The following is a 12,877-nucleotide window of genomic DNA, read 5'->3' on the forward strand; positions in this document are numbered from 1 at the left end:
ATTTTTGTGTTTTGGATGCCTGCTTTTTAGTAAAAATATGTTAAAGTAGTTATACTCTTACTTGAGGACAATCTTTGAATACTCTGCCCACTTCCAATGCTAGTTTCCAATGATTCTTGAATAATCTCTAACTTAGAATAAGAAGGAAAAAGAAACATTGAGCAAGACAAACACAAAAATTAAAAGCTGTCAACAATGTCATTACCAATAAATCTATGGCTTAGAAAAATAACATTTTCTATTGAATTCAGAAAAGTCTCAGTTTTATTTCTCATGGGACATATAACAATTTCCCAAAATACTTCATAGTATTTATAACAGTTTCTATCCATCTACCCATTGTCTATAATTGCTTATCCTTGTAAGGTTGGTGCTTACCTCCAGCGGTCATTGGGTACACTTCAGGCAGCTTTATTGCAGTTCTTTATTTTAAATTAAGTGTTATAAAAGTTGTCATATGTCCACGTGTTAAATGGGGCATAAATATATAAAAGAGCCCATAACGGGAATTCATAACCTACAGCACTGTAGTGTTATAGGCATACATTCATTAAGCAAATGTTTATTTCAAACATTAGATATTTCAATTACATACTAGACTTACACTTGGGGAAAAAATACTTGGGAACATCTCTGGTAGGTTCAAATACACATCATTAAAGTCGGATTAACTGGCTTTTTGGAAGAAAATAAAAATAAACAGTAAGCAAGACCCCAAAGTCCAATCAAAGCTTTTGTTTTCTGTTCTGTCAGCCTAGAATGAGTTATCTTAAGTCTTTTCCCCTCAATTCTTTGAGTAATCTTCTGTTTGTTGCAGGACAAGGTGAGGAGGGGATTGTGGGAACTTTAAGTGGATCAAAACATGTTGTCTGTTACTACAAATTCAACTTATTATAACCTGACAGACATGCTAGAAAACAATAAACAATATAATTTAAATATGTAGGCTAGCCAACCAAAACAAAAACCATCAAAGATATCAGAAGGTTTATTAAAGCTGAGGGAGCAGTGCATGGTGAAACGTTAGCTGATTTAAACTGTGGTCCTTATGGACCCACCTGCTAAACTGACATCTTTTAGCACCACAATGTTTTATTCAAGGAGTGAACAGACCTGACTTACTCTGGTTTAGTTTCAGCCAAGGGAAGACTAGCTGGCGTTTTGTCGCTTGTTGGAGACATGCAGACGGTGAATTCGCTGCAGTGAGTGGGTGGATGGGGGCAAAAGAGACGGGCTTCATCTGAGGTTGAATGTTTGTTCAGTAAGTCTCTTCACAAAAGGTTATAAAAATTAACTGTCAGTGTGAGCATGTTCCTCGGCATTTGCAATTCCTCAAACGCTTCATTTACCACCGGAGACTTTAAAATGCACAAGCTTTGTCTTGTGCCTCTGGAGGGCTAAGATAAGTCTTGACGGAGTATATGTTTGAGAATGTGCTTTTCTCCAAAAGCTTTCTCTGGATAACTTAAGTAAATTTTGAACTACTTATGAGTAGACACATGCTTACCAGCGCACACACTCACTGAGCCACATGTGTTTAATGTATCAGCCTTTGGCTTTCACTGCTTGTGGTGTCTCGGGTACATTTCTTTTGTAAGTTTATGAAAAAGTTCAGCCAGGCTGCATGAAAACCCAAAAGGAAGTCATTCTTTTCAAGCACTATGCAAACAGATGGGGGCTACTGTGTACCTCCTTCTGACAGTCAAAGGAGAAAGTTTTTGTATCTTGCAAGTTATAAAATATACAAAAGTTACAAGAGGAAATCACATATTCAACAAAATGAAATGTGCTATACATTGTCACTTGTACTTTGGGAGATTTAGAACCATCGTTGGTTCACTTTGTTATGCTATACAAATGACCAATGATCCCAAATACTCTTCTTGTGGTTGTGATTTATTTACTTTCTTCCTTTATGAACTAGAATGCTTCTTCTAGAGACAAATGCTTTAACTATCACAGATACAGTACAAACCAAAAGTTTGGACCCACCTTTCTAATTCAATGGGTTTTCTTTATTTTCATGACTATTTATAAGGCAAGAAATCCCACTTAACCTGACAGGGCACACCTATGAAGTGAAAACCATTTCGGGTGACTACCTCTTGAAGCTCATCAAGAAAATGCAGAGTGTGTGCAAAGCAGTAATCACAGCAAAAGGTTGCTACTTTGAAGAAACTAGAATATAAGGGGTATTTTCAGTTGTTTTACACTTTTTTGTTTAGTGCATATTTCCACATGTGTTATTCATAGTTTTGATGCCTTCAGTGTGAATCTACAATGTCAATAGTCATGAAAATAAAGGAAACTCATTGAATAAAAAGGTGTGTCCAAACTTTTGGTCTGTATTGTATTTCCTTTGATAAGATTAGACATACTTACTACATGCATAGTTTTATTCTCTGTTTAGATCATTGTTTCTCAATAATTTTCTGTCATGAGTTTTCTCACATACAAATCACTGGCACCAGGATTCTGTGACTTGATTATCAAAACAGATTAATAAAATTTAGACTTTAAGTTGTTGCAGCTCATTTTAATGTTTTAAGTCTCAAAACAAATTCCAAGTTCAGTTTGTTAACTCAATTATTGACATTTAATCAATACTGCTCAGTCTGTGTGGCTCTTAAAAGAGAAAATGTGCAAATGATTTACTGGGATCTGCAATTTTAGACTTAACACAGCTAAACTTTTTAAAACTGTAAATATTGATGTAAAGTTTGTCCACTCCTTCAGTTTATTCTTTTTCTAAAAGGATCGCTTTGTGGAAAATTGTTTGAAAAATGTGCAACAATGTTGCTTAGATTTCAGCTTGTCAGAACAGTAAATATGTTTCATCTTTGTGGAGGGAGAGCACAAACAACAATTTTCAAGTCCCACAAACTCTTTAAAGATTTTGAAGGTCTGGACTTTGACTAGGCCATTTGAACACACAAATATGCTTTGATCTAAAACATTTTATAGTAGCGCTTGCCTGTATGTTGAGGATAGTGGTCCTGCTGAAAGCTGAATATTTGCTCATGTCTTTAGCTGCCTCTAATCAAGTTTTGTCCTTTATTCAGCTCCAACCATCTTCCTATCAACTCACCCCATCCTCTTTTAAAAAGAAAGGTGTAACCCCACATTCATAATGCTGGTAGCAGCCTCAGGGTTGATGTGTTTAGGATGTCGTACAGTTTGCTTTTGGCCACATATCTCGTTTTGTTGAAGTTCAATAACTACATTTTTTGTTTTGCTTTGTTTGACCAGAGCAGCTTTTTCCACATGGTTGTGGCAAATGTCAAACGCAACTTGTTACGGCTTTCTTTCAAAGAGCTGCAGACATCTAGCATACCTTATAACTCTTTAGCTGAAAGTATTTCGGAAAAAATGTGACACCTGCCTCCCCTAGGATGGAGGCACAAAATGTTTAGGTAGGGGCAACAAGAATATTCAGATTTTGTCTTAACAGACATGAAAGTATCTGTGTGCTACTTTACAAAAATGTTATCTGTGTAGAATAATATTTGCCTAAGTTTTAATTTCTTTGGCACTGTACTTGTAGGGAGTGATGGAAACCATGCTTGAAACTTTGGACAGATAGACAGACGTTAAAAAAAATATTAACAGGAGCTACAAAATGGGAAAATTGCATGCTGTTCTGATCAAAATGTCTAAAAAGTTAGTTTTTCTGCAAATAAATCAAAATTGTATGAATGATGCCACTGCATGTATGAATGAAAATAGGAAAGAAAAATGTTAGTGGTAATGTAAATTCTAGTAAGACTGGCTGGCCATTTTCCCAAACACAAAACAAGCAGGTGTTATTTTTCTGTAGTAAAACCACAAAAAAAGTGAAGGTACCCTATCTTAAAGTTCTGAAAAAAAGAAAAAAATATTAAATAATAATTATTATTTTATAAATAATAATTATTATTAAAAAATAATAATTAATTTTTATAATTATATAAAAATTATATATATATATATATATATATATATATATATATATATATATATATATATATATGATTCCAAGTAAAATCAAGTCAAAGTTACCATCCTTGCAATGATTCCAAAGTTCAATCAATTTCCTTGGTCTTGGTCTTATAATTTGCAGTGTCAATCACAGGCTGACATTTCACTGACAGCTCTGAGGTGATGAGCTGTAGGAGAGACATTATGGTTGAAGTGCATGTTCATAGTTTGGCAGCCAGCCTTCGTTATGGAAGGAGGTTTTCATTATAGCTGACAGTCCAGCAGTTTGCAAGGGCAGAGCATGGTAATTAAATTAACGGATTAATGTGGAGGACAGATGTGAAGACTGAAATGAATATTTTCACATACTGTTTTCTTTCTTCTTTTTTTTTTAAAATCATTATTTCAGTCAGACATCTTATACAAACAAACAGATTTCCACTTCCAGCACTCAAAGATGCTTGAAAGTGGGATCAAAAATATGGGCAAGAAATAAACGTGATGAGACAATTCCTGCATTTAGTCTACATTATTTTTAGCAGTCTGGCAGTTTGTGAGAGAAGGAGGGTGATAAATGTAGCAGGAGAATTTACTGCCCTCAGCCCCACTGTTCTACCCCTCTCGCAGCACATAATGCATTGCCCCAGCTGGTGTTTCTGACCGCATTATGATTTATTTGTGGAATTATTGTGGGAATATTAAGAGGCTGATATATCAACTTTTGGCACAAAGATAAATAATGTTATAAATATGGAAAGCTTTTTGCCTTCTGTGTTTTAAAAGTACTGCCTTTTTTAGTTCTCACTTAACTTGATCTTAATAAAGTCAGGTATATTTTATCAGTGTAGCAGATACTCATGAAAATAGCATAAAATCATCGAAGTTTGCGATATAAACTGATGAGAAATGACTTGGAAAAAAGAAATGGCATTAATAGATGGGGGAAAAAAATCGTTTGTAGGTTTAAATTCAAATATAAAATTCAAATATAAAACCTTCTTTCACTATTCTTAATTTAAAGAAATACCACAGTTCATCTGTTTACCTATATTATGTATAAGTAAGATAGAAATATCCAGTAATCATGCTGTTCCGGAAGGACGTGGGTTCTTTTTCTTAGTATTGGACATGTTTTAGTGTGAAACGTGCTTATCAACTTCAAATCAAAAGCAAAAGACCATGTGAAAATATTAATTGAAGTTGAGACGAGTCATTTCTTATCATGTGTTGATGTATGTTGAAGTGTCAGTCAGAGAAGAAGCAGCCATTACCCCAAAAACAACATAAAAATGCCATATCATAGATTTCAAATTCACTAAGAGAAAGACTTTAATTTTAGGAGGCATGTCTTGTGGATTCATGAAACTAAAATTTAGGTGCTGGGCAATACTGGTGAATTTTATGTTTGGATGAAAAAGAAGGAACTGTGTAGTCCCGAGTACGGCAGCCTGACTGTGGAGTATGGGGCTGGCAGCATCAGAGTGTGTGGGAACTGGTTCCCTCCACAGCATATTTGACATCATGAGTAAAGAAGATTGTGTGTAAATATTTAGACAGAGCTTAAAAAGTAGTTCAGCCATATACAAGTGGAAAAAATATGTCCACATTCTCAAGTTTAGAAAAAAATATAAAAAAAGAAAAAGTGTTTCTTCATTGTAACATTTACGAGATTTAAATAATCTTGGCAAGCCTGCATACCCCAAAACCAAAACAGAAACATTTTACATTAGTAAAAGAAGGTTTTGTTTCATCATATATAATGTATAAAATTACACATAACTGTATGTATCTTTATTTGTATAGTCATTTGTTTTTTTCTTTAATTTTAGTTATTACAGGTTTAGCAGGTGTATTCATATTTTTATTCATTTTAAAGTCTACAGCACTATTAATATAGATACATTTAAGAAAATACTAACGTTAGGTAATGAAAATTAAAGTTTGAAAATGTAGTTTCACTATAATGTAAACTACCCATGAACTTTCTTTTCCAGTGTTTTGATCATATTTTAAGTCAATATTTTCCCTATTCCCATCTTCTTCCTCACCACTGTCACTTCTGCAATAAGTTTTAGCACAGGACAGATGGAGATTTTCTATTGCTGGGCTATGGTATTAAAGGGCTTAAAATCTGTTTTGGAGCTTTTTTCCTTGTGATCAAATAAATCTTGTTGGGGTAAAGCTAGCTATCACCTCCTTCCAGGCCATCTGTCCTCCGAATTCTGCATCTTCTTTTCTCACCGATTTACCTGCCTGGGTCTGGGTTTTCCTAGGAGGCTGTGCAAACACACTGATTGGCCTGTTTACTGGAACATCTTCCAGTATTTCTATAGCAGAATGCAGGAATGTGTCAGAAGCACAGGGGATAGAAGTGAACATTGGGCTTTTTGCAATGTCGTAATGGCTGATTTATGTGTTCCCATCTGCTGACAGACTTGAAGTGAAAAGATCTAAGTAAATTGTAGAGAGGACTTTCTCTTTATTCTCATTATTTATCTTTTTTTTGCCTTTTTGTTATCCTCTCATCTCATGGTGTTTTTATAGCTTATTCACTCTATATTATTCAAGTATTTATTTATTTTTCTTATTAACGTCCCAATTTGTCATATTACAGCTGCAAACTCAAAAAGTCAATAAATTATAGAGCCATATTTTTGTTTCAGTTACAGTTACAAGTCATTTTGTGTCTACCACAATTGCATATTTGCATAAACTATTGTAATCTCACTTAGCCTGAATGAGGAGTGTGTGAAAAAGTCAGTAAAGTCTTGCCCATGATATTCACTTGAGTTCAGATTTGGACTCGAAAAAGCACGAAAATCCCACCTGAGAGGGAAAGAAAAATAACAATGTACACATTTAAGTTAATTGATCAAATAATTAAATAAAACTGGCTGAGTATGAGTATATGCACAACATAATAATCAGATTTTCCTTTTGTGAAACTTGCTTTCTTTTTCCTTCCACTTAAGTAGCATTTTATGATGATGGTGTATCACTGTAAAATCCAAATAAAATCAAAGTTTGTGAAACAAAATGTGAAAAAGTTTAGAAGGGATGAATATGTTTTGTATAGCTGATCATATATAACCTCATTTTTTGTTATTAGTTGGCAATTGTTTTCTAAATTAAACATAGATAAATATGCAATATAGGATTTTCAGTGACAGCCTGTATTGCAAAATTGCTCAAATAACAAAATACAAAAACATGTTTTATTATCATAGACTCAAGAGAATTTAGTAGTACATATAACACATTTAAAATTTAATAACATACAGAGAAACTTATTTGTTTCATAAGTTCACAATATTAAAATATAAAACAATCGTCTTGAGTCTCATTGTGGCAAATTAAAGCTTCCAAGTTTCACAAACTGAGACGAATGAATATTGTTTCACAAATTTCTAGACGGTACGAAATCAATTTAAAAGCACATCGTGAGCTCAAGGCTTTGTGTGCAAATGTATTCCGCCTAAGTTAAGGTTTTTTCTCTTGTTTTTTTTTTCTTTTTGTTTGTTTGAGGAGGATCATCAATGAAATGCACCCTAAGGATTGAGATGTTACAGAGCATGCCAAGTGTTTACAGCTAATCCCGACTTGAGGGTTAATGATTGGTATTTGATGCTGCCTCGGCGACCACGCTCCTCTGACTCCAATCAATAGGCATGTTAATAAGCGGCACCAATACTTGACACGCAGGTCCCTCTCATTGCTGGTTGAATTGTCGTATTGATTCGTGCACTTTCATTTTAATTCCAGTATTTCTTACAAAAAGAAGCAAAATTCTCAAGGCATTGACCCTGGCTGAGGGTGGCTGATGAGCGAAGGAATTAATTTGTTTTTGTTGGTGTTTGGTGGCTGCTAGCGCTCTGGTTGGATGAAAAGGGTTTGGAGAAATAGCAATATTTCCAACACAAACAAGTGTCGGCTCTTATTTAAAAAAAAAAAAAGCAAACAAAAGAAAAACAAAAAAACATCCAAGTTTCTTTTTAAAATTCACATATGAATGTGAGCTTCCCCCCGTCCCCCTCAAACATCCTTTGATTCAGGGACACTGCATAAGTGACACAGGACATAGTCGACACATCAGAGGCAGAGCCAGCCTGACTGAGTAATGGGAACCAGGACAGGCTTCCAGGCTTTAATCAACTTGAGATGAGGCAAAGGAAAACCTTCATCATGCTGTGATGTGGGCTAGTAAGCCAGGACATGAAGATGGCTAGCCTGATCTTGATGGGCTCTTTAGGGTGTCTAGGCTTTGCAGAGATGAGTTTTCATGGGGCCCAGCCATCCCGAGAGGAAAGCTTTCAGGTGACACTAATTGCTCCTCCACCCAGCTTGCTGTCATCGACGAAGAAGTCTGTCTGGCAGAAGTCTAAGTTTCCTCCTACTGTTTCAGCAGCATGGTGGGAGGTAGAGGGTGAAAATACACGATGAGTAACGAGCAAATCGTAATTTATTCATAAATGTACTCTACGTTAAAGAAACTGAGCCAATGAATGATCTGAAAAAGGGAGGCGGATGTATCAGAAAGCCAAAATTTCACCTAAACTCGTGACACCATGAATAAGTATATCTGAGCGATAAAAACGACTCAGTGATTGTAAGGCTGATACAACCCAAAGTCCAGACACATTTAATAAAACAGCAACGGCATGAAAAAGTAATAATAAATCGCTCCATACTCAGCTAAAACAATCAAATTTCCCATATATTCGAAATGTTACACTCGTCTTCTTGGTTAAATTCAGACTGCTTGTTTTACTGCTTGTGTAGATGAGACAAGAGGGAAAACAAACATATTTGTATTGTATTCATCTGCTGGCCCAATGACGTTCTAATTAAAATTCAGCTTTTTTTTTTCTTTGCTAATTTATTCAAATCCATTGTTTTAAACAACATGGAAAACGGGAAATGGCCTTGGCTGTTTTATGGAAAGGTGAATGTTCAATTAAGATACCATTTCATTATAATGAATTCTATGAGCCCTTTTTTTGTTTTTCTTTCTGTGTCTTTCTGGATGAATTTATTCGGGAAGGCTCAAAAACACTGCCTCTGCATGGAGCACCGAGACGATTCGAATGCGAGACAGAGATAGAGGCTGTAAGGACAGGGCACATAACCAGTATGTCCCACAGTATAATCCACTGGGTTTTATCATGGTAATGATGACACTGCAGCTGGCGAGTCCACTAGCTGTTGATTCATTGCCCGCAGCAGCTGGGTCATTTATTTTCCATGTATTGTGTCTCTGTATCATTTTGATTACGTGAGTCCCATTTCCACCTTAGCAATGGCTCCTGTGAGTCAGTGTAAATGTGTGAGGCAGAGCAGCGCCAGATGTTTTCAACAATGAAACATCAGTCAGACACGCTCTCCGAGGACGGTTCACTCATCTTGTGCACGGCACAAGCAGATAAATGAATACATTAGCAAATAACAACGATATGTCACGTGTGGAACAGTGGGCCTGTTTGACAGATTGTTTGTTTCAGAGCCCCCCTGTAGATGTTTTTGTATCTTTATTTATTTATTTTATTTTTTTAAGGGTGACTCTAGTCAAGATTAAACGCCAGACCAAGCAGCTTTCTGTTTGGAAAAGGATGGGATCTTCATATCTGTGGCTATTTAATCTCAGTCGTCTCCTCTGCAGCAGTTCTAAAGGGACTAACTCAGAAACCAAAGCACTCAATCCTGCAAATGCTTCCAGTCTTTGAAATTTTGCCTGAAATATCTTTCTTTTCATGCTTTGTGCTCTTGTGCCGATGGAGGCCTGCCTGTTGTCCCACAGCCTTGAAGGATGTTGTGTTTGTTGCAGCAGTTTGTTTGAAAAGACTGCAGTTTTAGGCTGAAGATGACCTTCAACTTTCTCGACTTTCTAGTTTTGATTAGTTCCTTGGAAAAATGACGTTTGAAAAAGTTGCTCGGTAGGAGCTGAAAACATGAAGTGAAAGCATTTCTTCTTGGAGGACGGTGTTGCATTTCTTCCATTGTTCAGATTTTTTCTTCTTTTGTAGGTGCTAAAAAAAAAAAAGAAAAAAAAAATCTCTCTTAAGAAAAAAAGTCATTTTTGTCTTACGTCAACAATTTTTAACTTTTTTGGTGGTGGGGGTAACGAAACAGCATAGTGTTTAGATCCTCTGATGAAGTTGTGGTTTGGTGCAGAAGTGTGCTTGCTCAGCCAAATACTTGGTCCCACAAATGTGTCTGCTGAGGAAGAGATTCCTGCGCTTACAAAAAGGCACCTCTCATTACAGTCACAGAGCGACACATACACGCCTACACGCGCACGCATATTTGTGTGTGTGTGTGTGTAAGTGGGAGATGTTGAGGAGAAAAAAGTCCCTCAGGGCATTTGGCAGCAGTACCGGCGTAGATAAGGTAGTCTGAGGTCTCCTGACATGGCCAATGATTCATAATTGAGGCAGGACAGCTGTTGCAGGCAGCACCGACATGTCCCAGGGTGGATGACAGATGATAGGGCCCTCTGGGGCTGAACTATCTATCAGTCCAAATGTTCCCTGTACACTATCTGCTCACCTATCCTTCATGAGCCTCCCTGGTATATGTAAACGTTGTGGTCACAGATACTCCATCAGTTTGAGCTCGTTGAATGTGAGGGAAGCTATTTGTGACGCACGCAGGATATCATCCACGAGGGGAACTCCGAAAAAATGTAAATGTGCACAACAAGGATTTTCTCTTCTTTGTTCTTTATTGTACACTTTTTATTTGTATTTTTTTCAGCTTAGCACAAACACAATGATTATCAGGCTCAAGGACATGCTATGTAGAGATGTTGAGCTTAAGACAATATTTTGTACCATTAATTGTAATGATGAAGAAAGGTAATTGATAGAAATTACTGCAAAACTTATTTCAATCTGGAAAGACTCAGACGGAGAAAGAAGACGATTAGAAAAGTTTATTGACATGAATGAATTAAAGTCTTTGGCGCTCGGGCCCAGCTGAGGACATCGAGCAAAGATTAGCGATAAACTCGGACGAGCATTCTCGATGCTGATACTAATGTCATCCCCCGGGACCCGACACTGGTGGTGGAGATGGTGAAGGATGCTGGCCTGAAGGACTGGGAGAGTGGAGGAGGAGAAGGGGTGAAGGTGGGTTGAGCTTGGCTCGAGAGCGGAAGGTGCCATGGATGGAGGTCTTTATCATCTGGTGCTTGGTCGGTGATTGGACGTGACGTGGCTTGGTCCAGTGTTGATAGGTCGTCGGTGATGAACGGGATGCACCAATTGGACGATGCAGGTGGCGTTAAAAGAGTTTTCCAGATTGAATTTGCGCCTAGGCTTCATTACAGTCTTTTGAAGTCGTGCCTCTATCAAAGAAAATGCTGTTTTCAAATGGGCTACAAAGCAACACCAAATACACTAAACAGAAAAGCTGCTTTAGAGCAATTGTGCTCCTAAGAAAGTAGTTACAGTAAAAGTAACAATCCTGACCATGCTCTAGGTTTTTGAGGTTTGAAAAAATCAATTAGTTTTATCATTGTCATCACAGCACGACATTGACTGAGATCTATGGCTGCAAATAACTATTTTTCCATAGAGGATTCAACTGGCCCAGTAATTTATGTCTTTGACCTCATCTTTGTCCTGGACAGAGCAGAAGAAATGGCTGCTGATGCGATTGTGTGTACTTTGTTTTTCATCCCATAAATCTACTGGCTCATCAATTGTCTGTTAAAGTACATCACCTCCTTAGGTAATTCCACAAACAGAGCTTATGCTGCTATTAACTCTCTGTGTTGAATACATTTTATTTCCTGTTAAAAGTGCTTTGCTTTCTGTCTTTTTTTTCTTCAAAAACCTATTGACTGCAGCAGACAGTTGCTCATATTTAGCCGGGTTCTGTTGGAAGTCTCTTCATGGGAGTTATTCCTTTGTACGGTCACCCTATGCTTGCTCAGGATGAGACATTACCAGTTGTCTGGTTTATAAATGCAAAATAAAAACATTTTCCTCTCCTATAAAGCCTAATAAAATACACTGAAGATTGGATTGCAACATGTCAAAACTTAAAGCGGGGTTAAAGTCTCCGTTATCCCTTAGAAGATAAAAACATAAAAGACGGAAGGAGTGTACTGCACATGTAGGTGCACTTTGTACCAAAACATCAGGGGTATTTTTAGTGGTATTATTTTCTTTGAGGCATGTAGATTTGCGGAAAATAAATCCAGTTTTCTTGGAAGGCTTACTAACGCAAGCTTAACTAGCTTGGATGAGTCCTTATTAAGAAAAGAACAGAGTAGAGCACAAATGAGCCATCTATGCATCTTTAAATAACAACAGACATGTGCCCTTCGGAAGTAATAACTGACCATCCTTTAATTGTATCTTATTGCGTTGTATTCACATATGTATATAATCACATCAAAGTATTTTCTTTATAGCATAATTTTAAAGAAAAGTAGCACTACTGTCTCCCTACAGGGAATAAAAAACACAGAAAGAGAATAAAAGTGGAGAGAATGGAGATGAATAAATGAATAACTGCAACAAATACAAACGAAAGTAAATATGGGTATTTTAACAATTAAAGGCTCTTAAATACAGCTACATAGAGTACATGAAATATTCACACAGTCATTTGGTTTTGAATTACTAAGTAGATTGCTCCTGCAGCAAGCTGAGTCTGCTATGGGTAAATTGAGAAGGCAAGAGAATCAATGATTTTAACAATAAAAATAAAGTCTGGTCTAAAATGATTCAAGATTGAATGAGCGACTTCTAAATTAATCTAATTGACAGCAATGTTGCAGAGGCTCACCGAAAGAGGAGACACCACATGGTGTGTTTTGTGTCTTCTTGGGTGATGGCGCTAACAGCTGGCACTGCAGACTTTTGGTTTCTCTTTAGGCGCTGGGGGGAGAGATCTGAAATAAATCAGCTTGTTG

At 36.7% G+C, this 12,877-nt stretch overlaps 1 protein-coding gene across 1 annotated transcript in view; it reads left to right on the forward strand.

The window, feature by feature from the left end:
- LOC114153528 (seizure protein 6 homolog) overlaps positions 1-12,877 on the forward strand; it is a 113,838-nt gene that overhangs the window by 58,049 nt on the left and 42,912 nt on the right. The gene's annotated exons all lie outside the window — the stretch shown is intronic.

The sequence above is a fragment of the Xiphophorus couchianus genome, chromosome 11, assembly GCF_001444195.1.
Source record: "Xiphophorus couchianus chromosome 11, X_couchianus-1.0, whole genome shotgun sequence".
Lineage (NCBI taxonomy): Eukaryota > Metazoa > Chordata > Actinopteri > Cyprinodontiformes > Poeciliidae > Xiphophorus > Xiphophorus couchianus.